This window comes from Zea mays, chromosome 8 (genome assembly GCF_902167145.1).
Source record: "Zea mays cultivar B73 chromosome 8, Zm-B73-REFERENCE-NAM-5.0, whole genome shotgun sequence".
Taxonomy (NCBI): domain Eukaryota; kingdom Viridiplantae; phylum Streptophyta; class Magnoliopsida; order Poales; family Poaceae; genus Zea; species Zea mays.
This window is the reverse complement of record NC_050103.1, coordinates 134794843-134818437: the sequence shown is the minus strand read 5'-3', so window position 1 is coordinate 134818437 and position 23595 is coordinate 134794843. Positions and strand designations below refer to the sequence as shown.

The following is a 23595-nucleotide window of genomic DNA, read 5'->3' as shown; positions in this document are numbered from 1 at the left end:
GTATGTTGTTAATAAGTAAGAAAACGCTAGTCCTATGCACACTAGTGTTTTGTGATCGCATGAAGTTTATTTTTTTATACATCATTAAACTATGCAACACCTCTCATGAAAAAAAAACACATTTATAGTTAACATTGTTAGAATTCAATTCAAGCATTTACATTGTTAGCCATGTTATTGTAGGGTTGGATATTGGGGTGAAAAAACTCTTTGTCACATACTATTAGACATTTAAGTGCAGTTAGATTTACTATGAGAATTTAATCTAGTACGCAACGATTTTTAGAAAAAAAAACGATTCACTCTTCTTTTGGGGGCGTCAGGGATTCTTTCATCATGGGCTACACTCGGCCCAAGATATCACTGTGGGCATCAGCCATGTTTCAAGTTTGGGCTTGCCTTCCTACGCCTCCTTATGCATGAGGCACGCGCATATTGGATAACAGGGGGCCGCTTTAGAGTTTCTTGCGCAAAAGATCCTAGATCCAGTTACACACATGAACTCCACCCCACACGCCCCACAAAAAAAAGCAATACAAAAGGACTCGCTAGTCGCCATCATTAGGAGAACCAATTAATTTTCTTTTTCTCGACCCCTTATAAACCATCAGTTGAAACAATGCTAAGTACACCTCATAAACCAACCCACACACTCATGTCCCCTACTAAATCCACCCATCAATTTAACTCCACACAAAATCCACTATCAAAAACAATGTTCCAGATTATTTCATTTGTCTACACTCTCTTACTTAATCGCATCCGGCGGTCATTCTTTATTGGATCATCCCTCAACGCACAATAACTCTTTCTGCATTTTTTTGTGTATGAGGCCAAAAGGTTATGTGTATGAGGCAAAAGGTTATGGTGAAAAAATAATTTATAGAATCAATTACAACAAAAGATTATTATGGTGAAAAAATTATAGAGTAATATTAGGAAAGCATTCGTAAGTCATAATTCACAATTAATACATAAGTCATACATCACTTGAAAGATTATCTAGAAAGAAAGATCACTCTTGCGATGTCATGACAAATCGTACGATTATTAGAGTATGGGCATGATGAATCTGTTGCATTTCAGCCAAACAACAAAACCGCTACTTTCAACTAAACGTTAATTTGAGCCAAACAACAAAACTTTCAGCCAAACTGAAATCTTCCTACTTGCTGCATTCAACAAAACTGCTACTTTCTGCGTTCAGCAAACTGCTACTTCCTACTTGCTTGCTGCTGGCTAAAACTTCTTACTACTTGCTTGCTGAAACTTCATTCAACAAAACCAAACTGTTTGCTGCTTACGATGGCGGGGAACAACGGCGAACTGCGCCTAAGGGTGTGTTTGGTTAAGCAGTGTGGAAGAATAGAGTAGCTCCATTCCAATTTTCTGGACGTTTGGTTTCCAACAAAATAAGAGTGGAGCGGCTCCTGGATCTCCATATAGAAATTTACTATAAGTAGTTGGAACGCTCCCACTCTATTCTACTATTCAACCAAACAAAAAATAGAGCGACTTTGTTCTATTTACCAAACGCATAATAGAACAGCTCCATTCTTAAAAACTAGAATGAAACCGCTCTATTCTAATTGACTCTCCAACCAAACGCACCCTAAGAGGGAGCACGGAGCGGTGCTGAGCCGGTTGTCCCAAGCTCCGGCAGCGTCGTGTAAATCGGCTCCCGCTCCCTACGCGAAGCTATTTACCAGGACGTCGTTTGGGAGGGCCCAGCCGAGCCCTCCCAAACCGTTACGTAGCCGCACTATATATCTTAGAGCAACTTCAAAAGCATGCTAAAATTTTCTCCTAAAATGATTACTAGAATAGGCTAAAATATTTAGGAGTGCCCTTAACCTGTATACTCCAACAACTCCATTTAAACAAGTGCTGAAAATATGAAAATTGGTCCAAATTAAAAAAGAACAACTCAAGCCTATACATGGGCCTTTTTACTTGCCGTGCAGAAGTTCCTCTCGTCCCAACCAAACCCTCTTATGCTACTTGTCGTACACACCATATGGATTAACGAAATGCGCCGCATTCAACAGTCTCATCTGATCTTGCCCACCAGCACCCCTTGATGCTTACGAGGTACACAAAACCTAGGGCGCGAGGAAAGGCGAGGCGGGGCGAGGGAGTGAGGACCGGGCGCGGATGCTGTGGCGGGCGCATACCTGATGAAGGAAGCGGACAAGTTGGATGAGGGGTCGGACGCATAGGGTATGTTTGGTTGACTGGCCCAGAGCACGGCCAGGTCCATTTGAAACAGTGCCACATTGTTTGGTTGCCTGGCCTAGCGCACGGGCCTGGCTAAGTGGAGCCAGATGCGATTCGTAACTAGACCCAAATAAAATGCATGGCGCCGGCTTCGCTCCTCAGCCTGGCCGCACTGCGCTAGGGTTTTCACTCGCCTCTCAGCTCACTCGCAGCAGCAGCCGCCGCGGCGCTCGCCTCTCGCCTCTCTCTCGCCTCTTGCCTCTCTCTCGCCTCTCGCCTCTCGAGCTCACTCGCAGGCTCGCAGCCGCCGCCGCGGTGCTCGCCTCTCGCCTCTCTCTCGCCTCTCGCCTCTCGAGCTCACTCGCAGGCTCGCAGCCACCGCCGCGGTGCTCGCCTCTCGCCTCTCGAGCTCACTCACAGGCTCGCAGCCGCCGCCGCGGTGCTCGCCTCTCGCCTTTCGCCTCTCTCGCTACCGGTGGACGAACTCGCTGCCGGTGGACGAACTCGCATCTTCATCTTCTCAGGTTTGTCAGACATCTAGATTTAGTGTTCTTTAACATTTTTTGTTTTCTTGTATTTTTCGGTCTAGACATCTAGATCTAGAGACCTGGTCGTGCTAGATCTAGATTGATCTAGTGTTATTTAACATTTTTCGGTCTAGGTTGACTGGCCCAGAGCACGGCTAGATCTTCATCTTCATCTTCGGTCTAGAAACTGAGACATTTTCTTGTATTTTTTGCTTCGATTATACTAACCTTCGGTCTTGTTGCAAGGTCCATCTACCCCTAACCAGGATCTGTTGCCTGACCTAGATCTGCTGTTTGATCTAGATTCGCTAATACCTCATACACAGGCCAGTCTTTACCTCATACTCCTCTATTTCTTGACTTTTATATTGTGTAGTCTCTTCCTGTTGTGTTTAGTTGTTGGCCTGTTGTTTTATCTTGTTGCTCTGCACACTTGGCTACCTTGCGCATTGGAATCACTTGTAGATGTCATATCTAGCTCCATTTTGCAGACTTGGTTGGAGGTCTGCTTGTTACAGTCTGAGGAATCACTTGTAGATCTGCTTGTTTTTAGTTTGATGTCATATCTAGCTCCATTTTGCAGACTTGGATGTCATATCTACCTTGCGCATTGGAATCACTTGTAGATCTGCTTGTTTTTAGTTTGCTCCATTTTGCCTAATCACTTGTTGCTCTGCAGTCCATTTTCTGTTATTAAAAGGACAATGATGTGCTATTTTGTCCCATGCTAGATCCAGTTAATTCCAGTTTTTAGTTTGCTTCATTTTGCCTAATCACTTGTTGCTCTGCAGTCCATTTTCTGTTATTAAAAGGACAATGATGTGCTATTTTGTCCCATGCTAGATCCAGTTAATTCCAGTTTTTAGTTTGCTTCATTTTGCCTAATCACTTGTTGCTCTGCAGTCCATTTTCTGTTATTAAAAGGACAATGATGTGTTATTTTGTCCCATGCTAGATCCAGTTAATTCCAGTTTTCAGTTTGCTCCATTTTGCTTGTTAACTGAATTGCTTGTTAACTGTTTTGCCATGTTTCTGCTTGTTTAATATAATGGATTATGCAACTAGCATAATCTGTCTATTATATTAAGTAGCTAGTTGTTCCTCTTTAATTCTCCCCCTCTTACCTTCATCTCTTCCTGTTTTCCTCTTCCCTTACAACAATCTTACCTTTTGTTCCTCTTTTCTTCTCTCCTTCTTTAGCCTCTTGTCTTGTTTAATTTAATGGATTAATGCATTATATTATGCAGTTACCTCTATAACTATCTTCTTTTTATACTATGCAGGTAGTTAATGCATTATATTATGCTGCTACCTCCATAACTCTCTTCTTTTTATTCTGATCATTTTTAAGTGATGAAATTATGTAAAGTCTGAGCTTAGGACTAGTTTTTAGTGATGTTTTTTTTTAATCTGAGCATACCACAATTTTTTAGTGATGTTTTTTGGTTCAATCTGAGCAGATCTCAATTTCTCAGTGATGTTTTTTGGTTAAATCTGAGCAGATCTCAATTTCTGAGTGATGTTTTTTGGTTCAATCTGAGCATATCTCAATTTCTCAGTGATGTTTTTTGGTTCAATCTGAGCAGATCTCAATTTCTCAGTGATGTTTTTTGGTTCAATCTGAGCAGAGTACAATTTTTCTGTGATGTTACCAAGTCAGTTTGGAGGAACATCATTAGATGTAGCAACCCTGGCTTGTTTTTTTCAATCTGAGCAGAGTACAATTTTTTTTAATAGCACTGAAATCACTGTTAAACTATGGTCAGTTTCAGTTTAAACTATGGTCAGTTTAATAGCACTGAAATCACTGTTGAATTTCTGTTTAAACTATGGTCAGTTTAATAGCACTGAAATCACTGTTGAATTTCTGTTTAAACTATGGTCAGTTTAAACTAAATGTAATTCTTTTTCCTCATTCTGTTTAAACTATGGTCAGTTTCAGTTAATGTAATTCTGTTTAATAGCTATTGAGTCAGTTTCTGTTTATGAGAAATCACTGTTGATGTAGATTGTGTCCTTTGCGTGTATCCAAGTTGTTTCTGTTTATGTTTCCCCAATCAAGTTGTTTCTGTTGATGCATTTGTTCAATCAACAGTGAGAAATTAACAATCTTCTCAAGTTGTTTCTGTTTATGTTTCCCCAATCAAGTTGTTTCTGTTGATGCATTTGTTCAATCAACAGTGAGAAATTAACAATCTTCTCAAGTTGTTTCTGTTTATGTTTCCCCAATCAAGTTGTTTCTGTTTATGAGAAATCATTGTTTACAAAGGATCTGTTGTAATTTGTTTTAATTTATGTTTATGTAATTCGCTCCTACTGTACAGAGACCTGATGGGGTATTATTCAAAATCTGTTGTAATCTATTTCTACATGTTGTTTCTGTTTACAAAGGATCTGTTGTAATTTATTTCTACATGTTGGTCATAATCAAAAGTTTAGGGTGTAAATCATATTTAGATGATTGTAATTAGTTCAATTTATGGGTCAAAATCATATTTTTAGTTAAATCTGTTGTAATTTGTTTAATAATGCTTAAAATTTTGAAATTTGGCGGTAACGGCATCTAACACATCAAAATTGGTGGTAACTCAACTGGGCCAAGCTATAAAAAATGAGAACCAAACAATATATCATATGAGCCAGGCTTACTTTGACCAGCCAACCAAACATGTTAGGTTAGCTCATCACATGCGAGCTCTCTTGAGCCTGGTTCTCTAACTGAGCCAGACTCAGACTGAACTAGGCAACCAAACACATCCATAGAGCCCCTCGTCCTAGGCGTAGCTGTTCAATGAACCAATCACGTAGTGTGAATAAAAAGGGGTGCTTTTTTGGAAAGCCATTGTAACAAGTTACGGCCTTGTGCAATGCTAGAGCTACTTCCTTATGCAACCTTTGTATTACTAGCACAGAAGCGCGCGCGGAGCAAAATGACAGACTATTCAGGCATGCTGCAGCGGCTCAAAATAGCAGAGGATGCAGACATGCAGCGAGTGAATGGAAGTATGGCACGCAGGTTTCAGGCAGTAACGGGCACAATAGCAATAGTACTACCATCGACGTGTTTGGTTCGATGTAGTGTAACGGTATAGGATTCCTTCGGGTATCTGATAACGTTACATGTGTTTGTTATGGGTTCTATTGGAATCAGATGCACTGGAATCAGATACCGCTGTATAGAAAACTGAAACCCTCCAACCCTAGCCGGAATCAACACCCCGATTCACTCGCTCGGCGCCGCTCGAGCCTTCCTCCTCCTCCTCGGACGCCAGCGCCGCGCCGCCACCCAGGCCTCCCTCCTCCTCGGACGCCAGCAGCCGGCGCCAAGTCTTCGCCGCCGTCCAGGTAACAAATCTCCTCCGAATCTCGAGTTTGCCTAGAGTCTGTCTCTTCGAATCCCCCATAGTCTGTCTCTCCGGATCTCGAATGGTGGCCACACCTCCGAAACCGCTCCTTACAATGACACACTGTCGCTTTGGCCTACCATAATGGGCGACGGGGAAGGGGACGGGAGTAAGCAGGCTGTGGTGTTGGACCGGGGGTTGTGGCGCCGGCGAGGAGGAGGGTGCCGCCGGTAACGTGTCCAAGAACGAATCGTCGATGGTGAGTGCGCTGGACAGCTGCAACAGTTCAATCTCAGTTTCCGGCCTCGCCGACGTGGACTTCTCTAGAGTGCTGGACAGCTGCTTACTCCCTTCTGTCTCTACTCTAATCATCTCTGGCCTCTGTTTGGAGTGAGTCAGATGCGCCTGAACCATCCGACTGTGGAAACGTTGGTTAAGCTGTCTAATCTGGATCGCGCTAACCTGACCGGGCGCACCGCTAGCCGTCCAAAGAGCAACGAAGAACCCTGCTGCTTTTTGCAGGCCGATCTACGGGTCATGCCCCGGGGCTTGTACATGTCCGCTCCTTTCTGTTTGCACGCTGCTGGAGCCATTGCTGTTGCCGTTTACACACTGCACTCCCCGAGCTAATTTCTGTTTACACACACGCTCCTTTCTGAGCTATTTCTGTTTACGCACTGCACGCTGCTGGAGCTAATTCAATTACATTGTTGCACGAGCTTGTGTTTACTTGCACCAATGAAGCATATCAATTTAGGGGTATGTTTAATTTATTCTGAAACCGACCGCAGTGGGCAGCCATGCCGTCTGTTTAATTTATTTGATGTGCACAATGATATTCAGATTTATATGAAACTCATTTGTTGACCTTCAGATTTATTCTCAAGAACTTCATATTTATCCTCAAGAACTCGACGAAGGAATATGGCATTTAGGGGTATCTTGAGTTCTCTCCTTGTCACGTACTATTATGTCTGGTTGCTCATGGGATTAGCATATAGAAGAAAATGTCTGAGAATAGAAAGAAGGCTAAGAAATAGAGAGCGTAGGATGGAGAATTTAAATGAACTCATTCGTGAGAGTGATAGAAAATGTATTAGTGAGCTTCGTATGGATACAAGAACTTTCTTTATTTTGTGTGAGATGCTTAGAGATGTTGGTGGGCTAAAGGCCACACGCAATATGACCCTAGAGGAGGTAGTGGCTCAATTTTTGTATACGTTGGCTCATCATTTGAAGAACCGAACAATTGGAAGGTTTTTCTTTCGAAGCGGCGAGACGGTTAGTAGGCAATTCAACTTATGCCTTCTAGCTGTTCTAAAGTTGCAACATTTGCTTCTAAAGACCCCTGACCCAATTCCAGAGAATAGCACAGATAATACTTGGAAAAACTTTAAGGTAAATACATAAAACTTTAAGGTTTTTCTTCAACTATAAATAGACGCATTGAAGTGATATTTCTTTTATGACATATTTGTAGAATTGTTTGGGTGCATTAGACGGAACCGCTATCAAGGTAACTGTGCCAACACATCTAAAAGGAAGATATAGGTCGAGGAAAGCGGACATTGTGACAAATGTATTGGGTGTTTGTGCACCCGATATGCAATTCATCTATATGCTGCCTGGTTGGGAGGGTTTAGCGCATGACGGTCGTGTGCTGCGTGATGCTATCTCGAGGCCAAACGGATTGCGTGTCCCTCAAGGCGAGTTTTATTTCAATAACTTCTATTTGGTTTGTTAGTATAGTGTTTTAAGTGTGGATATTAACTTGAAAATATCCTTTTAGGTTGTTATTATCTTGTTGACGCGGGTTATACAAACGCCAATGGATTTCTAGCACCTTATCGAGGTCAGCGGTACCATTTGGGTGGTTGGACAGTGCAAAATCCACCACATAGTGCCGAGGAGTATTTCAATATGTGTCATGCTCGAGCAAGAAATATCATAGAGAGGGCTTTTGGAAGGCTTAAAGGGCGATGGACGATTCTTAGATCCCCTTCATATTTTCCTATAAAGACGCAATGTCGTATAATAATGGCATGTGCCCTTTTGCACAATCTAATTTTGCAAAAAATGTCTAGAGACCCTATGGAAAGTGAGGAACAATCGGTGGTAGATTCTGAAATGCCCGAAGGAGAAGTTGGAGAACCAGAATTCATTATGGGTATCTCCACAACAAATGCGTGGAGTACTTTTCGAGACACTCTTGCACAGGGGATGTATAATGCTTATAGGGCTTCTCATTGATTATTTTTCATGGTACTTTTGATGCTTAAGTACTTTTCATGGTTGTATTACTATTTTTGACTATATATGTGTTTCTAACTTGTCACCATTTGTATACAGAATGGACATTTCGGAGGGCTCTATTGCTGTTCGTGGTAGGGGGAAAACAAAAGGAAGTGGATCCCTGTTGAAGATGATGAACTGATCAAAGCATTGGTTGATGTTTCTTTGGATCCGAGGTGGAGGAGTGATGGGAGTTTCAAGAATGGTTACACTTCAGTACTTGAAGCTCGCCTCGCTGAAAAGCTACCTGATTCAAGAATTTCTGCAACTCCTCATATCGATTCAAGGTTAAGATACTTCAAGACAAAGTATTCTGCTTTGGAGCAGATGTTGAACAAGAGTGGGTTCACATGGGATCCGACCAAGAAGATGATTCAGTGCGAGAAACAACAATATGAGACACATTGCAAGGTACTTTTCAGCCATTTAACAACTGCTTTATAATTATTGCAACAATTTAGTGAGGTTGTTGGATAATTGATAATTGTGGATTTTAGCAGCTGGGTTTGAGTTTAACTACAATCCAGGTTTTTGGTTGCCTAAAGAAGTGTCATGTAAGTTGTAACATTAGATTCAGCCATTTAACAGAAGGCAGCTATGGGTTCCACTCAGTCCAGCTGTAAGTTCGAATTTTTATCATGTTGCATAAAAAGCTGAAAGGGTTAATCCTTTGTTGCATTAAAAAAAATTGGAGCTCTGATCAGATTTTCTATTTGGTTTGGACTCAAAACTGAAAGGGTTAATCCTTTGTTGCATAAAAAATTGGAGCTCTGATCAGATTTTTTTATTTATTTATGCCCCCTCCCCTGTCCAGCTATTACTGAAGTGAATAGAGGACATCTGCTCATCAGTTACTGATATGTGACCTTTCACTCCATTCTTCAATTTCTTTCTGAAGTGACCAAAGTGATTTTGGTCTTGGACTTAGCAATGTATTTATCCTGACTGAGTTAAGGGTTCTCTTTTTTTTATCAAATCTTTTCTTAGTGTGTCATGCAGATTTCGTAATGACCTGAATGTCCATTAGTAGTTCCACGTCGCACTCCTGTTTTGATAATACAGTATGCTATATGTATATATTTCCAAGGCTGGTTTATTTTCCCCTAAACTAATCTGTCAGCGTCACATTATCATCAATAGTAAACCAAACAGCTGGTGTTTAGTGTTGCTGCATATAGCAATCTTTTCTTGTAGGTTGTGGTCTATTTTAATATTCCTAACTGATAACAACATTTATCTGGTCTTTGTTTTTTTTTCACAGAATAATCCAGATGCAAAAGGGTTGTATGGAGTCTCCTTTCCTTACTATGATGAACTCTCAATGGTATATTCCAAAGACATGGCCATAGGTGAAGGTGCGGAAGACATGACAGATGTTGTTCAAAACTTGGAAGAAGAGTTAGTTCGTGTAAATGCTAATGATGAAGAGAATGGAGAGGATATGACATCTGTAGAGACACCAAGGCGTTCTGTTGACTCAACATCATCTAGCTCCAAGAAGCGGAAGAAAGAGTGGAAAGGAATGAAGACTTCATCAAGTGACCCGCTTCTTGATGTGTTCAATGAAGTGAGTGGTGATCTCAAGGTTGCCACCATGTCAATTGGAAAAATGGCGCAAGCTATGGATCGTGAGGCATCCAACCAAGAGAAGGCAAGAGATGAGGATCCACAACAAAAGCTAAGAGAGAAGGCGATCAATGAGGTCCGGAGACTTGAATTTACTGGCTCAGAAGTTATCAAAGCAGCTGGTGTGTTTGTCAGGATGCCAGATCAAATGGGTATGTTGTTTGCACTTCCAGAACCATTGAGGAGGGAATACATTGTCGACATGCTACGTGGTAACTAGAATTTTGTTTGTAGAAATGTACATGGCTAGTTTTGATCTTGGTTTAATTCGCTAATTATTTCATTTATTCCAGATGAAGCAGCAAGGAGAGAGAGAGAGAGGTCAAAGTGAAGGTGTTGGTCTAGATGTTGAATGATGGAGCTTTGGAAGTTGCTGTTGGTTTGGTTGGTCTCAATTTGTTTACCTTTAGTGTTCTTCATATGTTGCTGTTGAATGACAGTGAATGATGATAAAAACTGAATTTTTATGATGTTGAATGTTTTTGAATGTTCACGAATGGTGTTGAATATGGTATTGTATCTGTGGTTTGTTGAATGTCGGTACCTTTCAATATGGTAAAAACTGAATTTTTATGAGTTTTGAATGTTGTTTAATGTTCACGAAGGGAATGATGTTGAATGATGGTAAATACTGAATTTTTATGTTCACGAATGATGTTGAATGGTTTCTTATATTAAAACGTGTATTGGAATGAAAAAGTATTACAAAACTCACATTTTTAATTTCATTACGTTACATTGGTTTCCAAAACAAACAGTGTATTGGAATCAAAAAGTGTTACAAAATTCAACCAAGCAAATCATGCAATGACATTCATTGATTTGGAATCCACTGTTTTTTAATTTCCATTGTGATACCATTACCCATGGTGAACCAAACACTACCCATATGGCTTTGTCCAAACTTGGACTACACAAGCACATTGTATATTGGCATGGTCTTAGCAGGTCGTAGTTAATAGCATCATGGTCACCAACCTATATGGTTTTGTCCAAACTTAAAACACATTGTACATAATGTTGGCACCATATATATTAGCAGGTCGTACGGGACTGCACACACAACTACCTTACAAGCAACCGGTGGGTAAGTTTAAGGCCTTGTTCGTTTGTGCCGGATTAGTGGGTCGGAATGATTTCTAGCCGGATTGCTTCTCTAATTTATATAAACTTTGACCAGCTGAAACGATTCCGGGTGCAATCCGACGTAAATGAACAAGGCCTAAATAGGTGGTGCAACCTTTACAGGTTCCAAAGGCAACTTGCCGTAGCAGTTGAAAAAGGGTATTAGAACTTTCCTTTTATTTTTTTACCCTTCACGATTGAAGAATCATTGGGATGATCAGATAAAGTTTTTGTTACTCCAAAGGTTTTTCAAGCGAGTGGGTCTCTGTCAGCTGAGTACCCTTCAAAGCACCATTTTCTACATATGGCATGGAAGCAAGCACAACTCTACTGCCCCCTTTATTTAAGGGTGTGTTTTGTTGGAGTCAAATAAAATAGAGTGACTCCATTCCCGTATTTGAGAATGAAGCCGTTTTATTCTGCGTTTGGCAAGAAGAACAGAGTCACTCTATTTTTTGTTTGGTTGAAGATTAGAATAGAGCGGAGCCGTTCAATTCTTTGTTTGGTTCGAGAGCCGAATGAGTGTAGAGGGACGGAGAGCGCTTACGTTCGAGAGAGCACTTGCATCCGTTCGTTTTTGTGGAGCGGGAGCGTTCTAACTACTTATAGTAATTTTCCATATGAAGATCCAGGAGTCGCTCCACTCTTATTTTATTGGAAATCGAACGTTTAGAAAATTGGAATGAAACCACTCTATTCTCCCCCGCTCCTCAACCAAACACACCCTAAGATGCACAGATCTGTTCCATGAAGAAGAAGAAGAACCAGTACACAAGACCCTATTGAATCTGGTCTATCATCCATGTCCTGTTTAACCATGTATAAAAAGTCATTCTCAGCCTGCTCAACAGCAGTAGAAAGGCATTTCAGTACACCAGCTCGAAATGTTCCAGAAAATCTTTATGTCTTCATTTTGTGAATTTCTCATGGCTAGTGTTTAACTCGCTTTTAAGGACCATTAAGAGAGCTTTCTGATAAATTGTTCAAACCATTTTGTTGCTTTATTCAATTCTCCAGCAGGTATAAGTAATATACTATGTTATCATATAGAGTTACCACAAGAAAAATCAGCTGCATCCCTACCATTGAACCCATCATATATCCCACAAAATCAGCCATCCATTTTTTTTCTCTGATCACACAGCCTGGACTCTATCCTCTCCAGCAGCCCCCGCTAGCCATTTTCACCTTCGTATCAGTCAGAAAATTGGATGATACAGTTGTTGGGGGGCACTGGATATCCAAAGATCTCTATTGATATCAAATGAGACAATTGTATTTTTAGGACTATAAACGTGACGCTTCGCAATAATACCATTTTAAATAACTGTCTCGCAAAAATGGGTCTACAAACGTCTTCTAATTGATAAAGACACCATTTACCGCATTTCCTCTCTTTTGTATTTTTTTACGTGTATTCTCTTCTCCACTAGACAGATTTGCCCTTCTCTCATTCTATCGTTGAGATATCGCTGTTCTTGTTAGTCTCCTGTACGCAGCGCCGCAGAGGTCAAGCTGAACGAGGGAGCGCTCAAGCTCTTCCTCCAATGCATTCCTCTTGCTGGTGGGCAAGCTTGCTCAGACCATCGACCATGGTTTTGATGGTCACTGCGCGACGGCCACCACCGCACCGGACTTCGCCACAGAGGAGCAGTCCGCGCGCGTCCGCCGGGCTCGGCCAGAGAAGAGCAGAGAGAAACGCAGTTGAACCAGGAGATAGAGACGAACGATTGAAAGTAGAAACCCGGGGCAGGGGCAATTTTGACTCTTAGATGATAAATACATGGAAACAAATTATAAAAAGGAATAATACACCTTAAATGATAGTATAATCAATTAGAATATATTTATAGTCCCTTTTTTACGAAGAAAATCTTTCAAATGGCATTTGTGCGAAGCGTAATGTTTAGAGTCCCAAATATGCAATTATCTCGATATCAAATATAGAGCTCTCAATTTACATAGGAGGACTGCCTTGTGAAGTGGACAACGAGTCCAGTCTTGACATTGATGGAGAATAAAGCATTTATTTTCTGAAGGAGTTTGGAGAACCTAGTTCTGGTAAAATTTCTTCGCCAATAAGACCATTGCAAATATTTGTATTTGCCAGTGCATAATTTGCGCTAATAGCAGTACCGGACAACCAAGTAAATGAGCCATTTCGTGACCCCATCATGGTATTAGTCCCAAACATACCATGTTCTTCTTAGGAGAAATGTCTTGTCATCCCCATGAACATTTTCAGGAGACAAGCTCTGATAAGAATCACAGTGGTATCCAAAGCTCACATTGAGACCGCTACAACTCTTGACATGTTTTCGTGTGCATCCCTAGCAAGTGCACAGAGGCCAGAACTTAGACTCCCTGTCATCTAAATAACGAAGTATTCCTTCCTGTTAACATGGTACTACCTCCATCCCTAAAAAATGTAATTTTAGGTTTGAACCGGTCAAAACTCTACTAAGTTTATGAAAAATAGTATCAACATCTATTACTTCAAACAAATATAATATGAGAATATATTTCATGATGTATCTAACGTAAATAAAAAAATTGGCATCATAGAAATTAAAAGCTTTTTGTATAAATTTTGCTGAATTTGAGATGAATTGATGAAAAAGAACACTGGAATGCTATTCTTTCTAGGATGGAGGAAGTACGTTCGTTTGACTATTTTTTTTTTTTGTCTCCTAGATTTAAGAGCATGGAAATTACATATCAGGTGCCAATCACCATTGAAATAAGAGAAGTCAAGTCAGACTTGTGCAGGTTGTCATATTTTTTGTTTATATTTTTGAATAAATATTTTAAATAAAACGGGTGGTTAAAGTTTTCGATATATATTTGTGAATGAAGGTAGTATTGTTTAAAAAAAAATCAGAGAGAAAGAGGAGGAGAGAATCAGTGAAGTGCAAACAAAATTGAAGGTCAAGTTCCAATCCGACCAGTGGATTGAGTCGAGTCAGACATGGCATGCTGCCGTCGAATAAACCAGCATGGACAAGGTCGGCCTATCCATGGCATGGGAAATTAAATGGAAGCTTTGCTTTGACGACGGTGTCTCTCGCCTGGATTCTGGATTTGACGATTCCTGTCCTGTGGTTCCATTCCTACTGGTTCTGATTCCTACGCTTCATCAGTCAGTCCCTGTGAGGGACCAGACGATGCGGGGAGGGATCGGAAAAAGGAACAGGCAACGTGCAGGGATGGAGGGATCGGAATCATTGCTGCCAAATACGTAATTTCTCATTCAAACTGACCTTTCCTTGAAATGCGAAGAGGCAAATACTTCCCATTCACATGATGAAAGGCATGCTGCTTCAATTCTGAAACTGTGCGGTGGTGGGACAACTGGAGCCATGGCACGGATCGGAGGAGCTACGGGTGTGGTGTGGTGTGGTGTGGTGTGGACGATGGGAACAGACAGGGCAGTGGAAAGCTTGTTGATGCTCCAGGGAAGCGTACAAGTCTGCATGCGTCCACACGGCAGATCGCACACACGAGCACGGGAGATTATTCAGTTCTGTTCTCACAGGGACAGGGATCCACCGTTGCTATGTATGTATACACACTAGTCTAATACCCACGCTAACACAACAGTCCCAGAGAGAGACAGTGAGGGACCGGCAGCGGTGGCGCGAGGGAGGAGAGGACAGTATTAGGCTATCTGCAGCGCACCACCCTTCCATCCTCTCCCCTAACACTGCTCACGTCATAGCGACTGCAGTAACCACGCTATCACCCGCACCGCTGCTCCCTACCTTGCACCCTACCGAGCGTCTCCCTTCTCTCTCACATCAGATCAAGGGGATACTGTGCCAGCCCCCTTCCGTCAAAATCCGTGCACGCCAGTATTTTTTAGTTGAGAAAAAAGTGGTAATGAATGATGAATAGGTATGGAAAATAATATTTATAGTTATAGTGGGATATAGAGAGAGTATTTAGGGGAAACCGCTGCGGGAGATGAAAAAATAGGGGAGAAAATAGAGGGGAAAAGTGATATAGGGGAAAAAAATTTAGGGATAACGGTTGCGGATAGCCTTAGGGACATTTTGGCAGTGAAGAGAAAAAAATCCCTTGGAAACTAACCCAGGAGGGGATTTTATATGCCACCTTAGACTAGCCGCAGCGGTAGACGCTGCCTCTCCCCCTCCCCTTGCATGCGGCGCGTAGGGGGCACCCTATGGCCGCAGCGGTGCCCCCTACAACGCCCCCTACGTGTCGGTCCCCTTCTCTCTCCCCCCAGATTTAGCGTGTCACTGTTCATCACCCTAAACACTGTGCTGTGGGTCCACGACTAATTGTTAGTAGAAAAAAAAATTGATAGTTGATATAGAAAATGATATTTTATAGTGGTAGTGGGGTATAGAGGGAGTATTTAGGGGGAACCGCTGCGGGAGATGAAAAAATAGGGGGGAAAATAGGAGGAAAAAGTGATATAGGGGGAAAAATTTAGGGGTAACGGTTGCGGATAGCCTTATTTCCCGGAGAGAATCTCCCCTCCCAGGTATATTTTCCTGGCATTGTTTGGAAAGAAAGGTGCTAAATACCCCTCTTGAGCAAAAAAATACATCAAAAATTTAGAAAAAATCAAACAAAAATAAGGAATATTTAGAAAACTCATAAACAATAAAACATCACTAAAAATCCAGAAATATGAAGCATGTATCAATACTACAATGCCCGTTTAATATCATCATCACATAATATCATCTAATATTCAACGAAGCTAATCCATCCATCATCACATCACATAATATCATCATCTCCATTCACACGTACAGATAGACAATATAGTATAAAAATGGAGTACTAGGAAGTTTGGCAGTAGAATAAGACATCTAAAACATGAACGTCACAAGTCAACTTTATGCGTTTTAGTGTCATGCCAGCTTCCTTCTCCATGTCCGCTTCATGTGTTGCTTCCACTTAACACACTGCAAGTAACACCAATTGACACACATTTTAGTTTATATGGTTACACAATTATATAGTTCAATGCTAGTAGCATAGCATAGAAGTGTGATTAAACAATATATAGCAGTAGGAGTTAGTAGATGAAATGAATCAATTTAGTATATACACAATGAACATTATCTTAGAAAGACTAGGTGTGAAGTAAATGTGAAATACAAAAGCATATTATATATATACACGATTGCAAATTCTTGGTATATGTTAAACCAAAGGTCAGATAAGTTGTTAATAATGCACTGGCTCTCTACTAACTTAAGCATCTAGTGAGTTATACTTATATGGAGTTAAGCTTAAGCCTCAATCACAAGTCACAGTGGAAGATTCAGCATGATAACAAAGTCAAGCATACTTCAATTATGTAACAGCCAAGCATGTAAACTGGATTGAAATTTCAGTTATTAAACAGATTGGAGTACTTCATACTTCAATTATGTAACAGCCAAGCATTAAGCTTCCTTAGCTAGACGCCTAGAAGCACTGTAAGCCCATCTCTTATAACCAGCAAGTTCAGACTCCAATTGCATACTCCAATCAGCAAGTTCAGACTTCAGACCATATTTTATTTTATTTTATTAAAAAAACAAGACAAAAATAACCAGTTTGTAATACAGTGAATACCTGTAAGCCCATCTCTTCATCGCCACATTCACCTCACATGCCAACATCACGTTTTGTGAAAGTGACCCTTTCCTATTTCGGTAAGGAGGAGCCTTATCTTCTGCAATGGTGATAGGTACATGGGTTCCGTCAATTGCTCCAATGCAATTCTGTATAAAAGGAGAGGAAATTTAGGGCATGTTAAAGGGAAAAAGTTAAGGAAATCATGTTTACTATTGATAGGTCACCTAAAAAAAGGGCATGAACCTAGAATCAGTTATAATTTTTGGATGTGTCTGGATAGAATTGGGAAGCTTCACGAATCGCTGAGTTAGAGTGGGAACTATATCGAAAACTTCTGATATTTTTCGATGGATAGTCTCTCCACTATGTTGGAAAGCCTTTTGAAGCATTTGGTTACTGGCATTGTGGGAGATCATATACATAAACATCCCAAGCTGCTCTTCGACGTTAACTCCTCGTGTATCACGTAACAAACCCTCTCTTCTAAGGAATTCTGATGTGGCTCTAAATATTTCTGGCTCCATTCGAAACTCGGACTTGCACCAACTCTCATGCCCTTCAAGAATCTCCTTAACCTTTTGGGCACCAGAGAGAGAGGAGGTATGGATAGACCTTTTCTCTTCAGAGAGGAATGGAAGTATAGCAGGGAGAAGAATAAAGAAAAACTCCTCATCGTCTTCTTCTTCCTCCAACAAAAACTGCCTAGCTAGCTCTTCCCAAGAACCCATATCTAGAGAAATTGAGAAACTATATAAGCAACACATAATCATAGCAAAAGGCATGATAAGCAATGGAAAATATCGTAAAGATAATAACAATCGCAAAGATAATAACAAACGCCTTCCCGGCTGAAGCGTATTAACGACCCTTGTACTGGTTGAATTTATATGTCATATGTCCAAGGCTACTCAAGATTATAAATTCAGCAAAGGTTACAGTTTAGTTCAGCAAAGGTTACAGTTTAGTAAAGGTTACAGTTTTAGATTTAGCAATGCAATTTGTGGATAAAGTTGTCGGGATCTATATTAAACAATTGTTCACTTTCTATTTGAACAAATCTTCCCTTCTCAGGATTATAGAGCACAGTCTGCCGACCCTTGTTCACTTTCTATTTGTGCACAGTCTGCCGGCTGAAGTTTAGTAAAGGTTAGCTGTTATATTTGAACAATCTGAAAACTAAAACATATGATAGTTTAGTAAAGTTTAGTAAAGGTTTTAGATTTAACAGCTAACCTTTTTCTGTGTATACAGTCTGAAAACTAAAACAGTCTGAAAACTAAAATAGTTTGGATCTTGGAGAGTCCAAGGCTCGGATCTTGGAAGAGAGTCAGTCTTGTACTGAGTTTAGTTTATAAATTATGTTATTGGCCACTTCATTTTAGAACAGAAAATGTTGTAGGTGTATGCGGCGTCCTGACTTATCGAACAGAACTTCTGGCTGATCAAATGGAAAATTGTCAAATGGAAAATACAAATAACTGTCGGCTGAAGTTTAGTAAAGGTTAGCTGTTATATTTGAACAATATGAAAACTAAAACATATGATAGTTTAGTAAAGTTTAGTAAAGGTTTTAGATTTAACAGCTAACCTTTTTCCGTGTATACAGTCTGAAAACTAAAACAGTCTGAAAACTAAAATAGTTTGGATCTTGGAGAGTCCAAGGCTCGGATCTTGGAAGAGAGTCAGTCTTGTACTGAGTTTAGTTGAGCAAGCTAATCTAAAAATGATAAGTAGTTGCCAGCTTATCATTGAAAACTAAAACAGCGCAGAACAATGCGATAAAACCATGGATAAGTAGTTTTCAACGGATAAAACAAGCTAATCTCGGCTCAGGGAATCTCTGACTCTGACCACTCGCCCAACGATAAGGACACAGATGCAGACATGGCCACCTCCGTCGTCATCGTCCGAACCGGCCGGCCGGCCGAACGCAGACAAGGACGCAGATGCAGACAAGGACGCAGATGCAGACATGACGAATCGGCCGGTCGTCCGAACGGACGAGCTCAGTGAGACACACGCACGACGCCAACGTACCACCACACCAGCAGCAAACAGCGGACCGGACGCCGCCACCAGATCGCCGATCAGAATTATTCAAAACCCTAGCTAGTATGTATGGTACGAGAAGAGGGAGAACATAGTTGAATACCTCAAGCCAGGGATGGAGATGACGCGCGGAGGACAGCAAGCCAGAGATGGTGGACGCGCGGTGATGTCCTGCTCGCGAGTAGAGCTGGACGTCGGAGCAGAGCGGTGATTTCGTCGCCCCGCCCGTGGGGAAACTTGCCCGGGGTCGCGACTCGGGGGAGCGTTCCCCTGGTGTTTTGCCGATTCGAGGGAGACGCCGACCCGCGGAAACAGGCTCCAAACAGGCCGGCGAAATTAACTGTGGCCCATTCTCACGCGGGGTTTTCTCACCAGGGAAAAGGCTGAATCCCTCCGGGAAAGTGGGCTTCCAAACTAGGCCTTAAGGAGGAGGCAAGGGTTGCTATGTATGTATGCGAGGGAGGAATGATGATCTAAATAAAATGGGTCCTTTGATTTGACTGAGTATGATAGAGAAGGGTTATTTAACAATCTGAACCCTTGATATTGAGGGTATGTTATGTGTGGACACAATTCATTTGATGGACTTAGGGAAAGTTATGGGTGTGGGGTTTTGCAATATTCGTCACCCTAGGTGATTGTCACCTACAAAATAACTTAAAATAAAATGACTATCACAAATAACTTAAACTTGTTAAGTCATTCCAGGGTAACGGGTGATCATCACATAAGGTTAGAATTAGCTCATCCTTAATCTTGTCTTTCATACTTAAAAAAACAAAATGAAATCAATAATGAGAGGCATGAAATCCAAAGGTCGCCTAAAAAATCTTCATAGTTGCGACCTAACTTCAAGTTGTCTGCGTAAAACACATGTTAGTCATAATAATCTTATTGTCTCCGTAAAACACATGTTAGTCATGATAATCTTATGTTTATATTAATCATCGAAAACACTGAGTGCCTAGATGTTTTCAGCCCGTAGCCTTAGGGAAAGAGGCGGCGACAATACGTCTCATACGAGTGTCTCTATCACGCTATCCCCTTTCTATACATATCTTTGCTAATGAGTTTGTATATCAGCTTTCTCATGAATCATGATCGTTTTTGTGTGTATATATATATAGTCAACACAACTCACTCCTATGTCCTATAGAGACATCTAAGGATTAGTTTGGGAACCTCATTTTTTTCTAGTGATTTTCATTTTCTCAAAGAAAATTAGTTCATTTTCCCATAAAAAATAGAAATCTTTTAGAAAAATGGGGTTACCAAACTAGCACTAAGCTTGAAAACATAGATTCCCTAAAAATCCAGCAACAACCACAGAATTTCTTCAAGCCTCCAGGTTAGCCGTTCGCTTTCAATACTCCAGCAGCCAGATCTTCATTTTCTCGATCTTGTCATCTATGAACCTGACATCACCCTCCTTCAAAGGAACGTGTCATTCCCGTATAAACGAGAGAGAGAGAAGAAAAAAAGTGTGTAAAAACTTCGTTAGAAGACCTTGGGAAATAAATTTGCTTTCGATTAAAGTTGGCTCGTTACTTTTAACAAAACAAGAATTGGCTGTGCACCGCCGGGCCCGGAGGCCGGCCGGAGCACGGACCATTTTGGTCGGCAGGCATACCGTGCGGGCAGCCGTGCAGAGGCTCCGGGCGAGACGCGACGCAGTACCGTAGAAAAAAAAACCGGGAGGCGCGGGTACGGTGGCGACCTCACGACACGCCGGTTTGCCGTCCTGACGTCCGAAGACCGGACCACACTGAGGTCAAAGGAAAAGGAGACTGGGACAAGTCACACGTTGGTAGGTACTACAGCGTATGACCCGTGAAAACTTGTACAGTATTAAATAATGCAATAAAAAGGGAATACGGTATGAGTATCTTTAACTCTTTATATTTATCTCTTTTTATTGCTTGCGTCACATCTTGTCCGACACAGTAACGTCCTCTGAATTACACTCTTTATATTTACAAGTGTTAACATAATCCATAAAGTACCATATTTATTCACTCTTTTGCATATAATTTGAACATGACCTAATTAACTAATGGAAAAATGACACATGGACAATTTTGTGAACCTATATTAATTAGGAAATCAATTATCCAGGATTATTGTGTATATATTAACTCATGTTGGTTAGCTCTAACGAATAATCTTTCTTCGTTCGGCAAAAATGAATTCACAATTACATGTAAAAATGTTATTTATGTGTACTTAAATCAATTTGTGTTGTTCATTTTTCACCATGGTCTATGGGTCCCACAAGGAAGGGAAAGTAGAGAGAGAGGAAGATGCTATCCATAATGAAGTTTTTCACTTTATTAAAAAAAAGCTAAAAGGCCGGTCAGCTGGGCCACTACTAGGCCGGCTGGCTGAGCAGCCCAACAAGCAGATCGTAACCCTACGTACTGCTAATCACGGGAAAAAGGAGACCGAGCGCAGGGCAGCAGTTGGCTGGCTGGCGGCTGGCTTAGGGGCGGCGGTCGTATGGACGCCGGAAGCTGCGGCTCGTGGTCCGGATTTCTCGCAAATCGGTTAGCTTCCTCCTCTTCTCGTCTCCTTAAAGGTATGGGCTGTGAATCCCCTGGGAGATATAGAAAAACTACGTCTCGCTGCTGCTCCTCTCTGCTGCTCGCGGTTCCAATCGGATCCATTCGGTCCCCGGTGTTTTGTATTCAACTCGCTGGTGGTGATTGGAAGAAGGTGGAGGTGCTGCTGCTCTTGTGCAATGCGGTTTTCCCGCGCTCCCTGATTCACTTGTGCGTCTATGTGGTGCTGTGTTCGTCTGATTACTGTCCACCGTGGCCTGGTGCCTGAGCTCTCTGCTGCGCGGTGTTCTGCTTCTCGGGCTGGTGCCGTGGACGTCTCCCTCGGCTCCGGCAGCGGCTCTAGTATCTCCGTCAACCTCCCGCCGTGCAGGCCCGGACGTGGGCGGCGGAATTGGTTTTCTGGGACAGAACTTCGTGTTCGCTAAGCTGATCTTCCCACGTAGACAATCTACGTGCTGTGAGTTATTCGTTACCTCACTTTATTTACTGTTTAATTTTGTGCAATCTGCTAGTATTAATTACTTGGGTGTGATTGCACTGTTGTGGGCGGATTTGTGTGCTCGATGATGATAGCGGTGTAGTGAGACAACGTGACAGACTCGGTTTTAGTGTATTGTCATTTTCAGCATTGATATTATTTGTGCCTAATTAAATCTCTCTTTGTTGAGGCTGTTTACCTGTGTTAAATTCTATTATTTTATTTAGTACACAGCTCCTTACTATTATTATTTACATTTGATTATTAGGCTTATTACATCTGATCTAAAACCCTGATTTGGTAAGATAGGACTGTCACGTTAGTCGAGGATCTTTGATCACCCTTTAGCGTTGGAGGGCTGTCTAGTACAGCAACCCGCTATTTTGAGAGCAATATTTTAAGATAAACAATCATGTTTATTTGTTTAATCTGCCTCCTTCATCTACAAGCCATGTTTAATTATCAAATGGACCTGGGTAGCTATGTTTCATGTTTTCAATTACTGGAATTGCTACTGTTCATTGCTGTTATAATTACATTTGGCATTTATCTGAGTTATATGCCTGTTTTATTCAGAATTAAAATATTTAATATATTTAAATATGATGGAAGCATGTCACTTATTTTTCTAATTTTACAACAATCCAGAAAACCAATACGTATAATGGCCTCCAGTTCTGATGTCATTAAGCCTGAAGCGTTCGACGGCGCAAGCTTTAAGCGCTGGCAGATTAAGACTCGCATGTGGCTCACTGACCTAAAATTATTTTGGGTAGTGACGTCGGCTGTTCCCCAGGCTGCATCATATGATTCTGATGATGCAGCGAAGGCCGCCGCACTAGCGGAGAAGGCCAAGTGGGACGAAGCCAATGAGGCATGCTTGTCTCGTCTGCTGAACGTCTTGTCGAACCGCTTATTTGACGTGTACTCTGGTTTTACCTCCGCTAAGGGTCTATGGACTGAACTTGAGAACGAGTTCTCTGAAGTTGACAATGGCAATGAGTCATTCACAACGGAAAACTACCTCAACTATAAAATGGTTGAGGGAAGGTCTGTTATGGAGCAGCTACAGAAGATTCAACTCCTTGCTAGGGACTTGGTCCAATATGGTTGCGTCCTACCAGACAGTTTTCAGGTGAATGCAATACTGGCAAAGCTCCCGCCTTCTTGGCGAGACTTTGTGACTTCACGCCGCCACATAAAGAAGCAAATGACTCTCACTGAGTTGTCAGCTGCAATAAATGTGGAAGAGCGTGCAAGGTCCAGTAACAAGCCATCCCAGCAACTCCAGGCTCACGTTGTTGAGAAGGGTGGAGATAGAAAATTCCAGAAGAAGAAGAAGAAGAACTCTCCACAGAAAAATATGAACCAACCTAAGTCCAAAAAGATGAAGAAGGAAAAGGAGGACTTTATCTGCTACGTTTGTGGTGTCTCCGGGCATACAGCTCGGAGGTGCAAACTTAGGAAGGAAAAAGGTCCTCCACCTCAGCGCAAAGAAGGGAACGTGGTGGTTAACTCCACCCCAGGGTATGCACCCCAGACCTTTATGGCAAGTCCATCAGATGACTGGTGGATGGATTCCGGTGCTACTGTTCATATTTGTGTTGATCGATCCATGTTCTCTTCATTCCAGGGATACAACAGCGCACCAGTCTTGATGGGAAATGGTGTTCCGGTAGCAGTTCGAGGTACTGGATAGGTCTACCTGAAGTTAACTTCAGGAAAGATGCTCGTACTGAAGGACATACTCTATGTGCCATCGATGAGCTGGAACCTCATAT

At 41.6% G+C, this 23595-nt stretch overlaps 3 pseudogenes across 2 annotated transcripts; 1 reads left to right on the top strand and 2 right to left on the bottom strand.

The window, feature by feature from the left end:
* The first annotated feature begins 8084 nt into the window (after positions 1-8084).
* On the top strand, positions 8085-10635 carry LOC103635932 (uncharacterized; annotated as a pseudogene).
* A 658-nt stretch (positions 10636-11293) lies between these two features.
* Positions 11294-13503, bottom strand: LOC103637296 (probable protein phosphatase 2C 39; annotated as a pseudogene).
* A 2241-nt stretch (positions 13504-15744) lies between these two features.
* Positions 15745-19126, bottom strand: LOC100381859 (nuclease HARBI1 pseudogene; annotated as a pseudogene). 2 transcript variants are annotated; one of them, NR_159428.1, is made up of 4 exons: positions 18882-19015; positions 16954-17459; positions 16727-16875; positions 15745-16068 (listed from the first exon to the last, which is right to left on the bottom strand). The product of NR_159428.1 is annotated as a nuclease HARBI1 pseudogene, transcript variant 2 (transcript). The 2 variants fall into 2 exon arrangements; NR_159427.1 differs by lacking the exon at positions 16954-17459 and having other exon boundaries at positions 15808-16068; positions 16727-16826; positions 18882-19126.
* Between the last annotated feature and the right edge of the window lie 4469 nt (positions 19127-23595).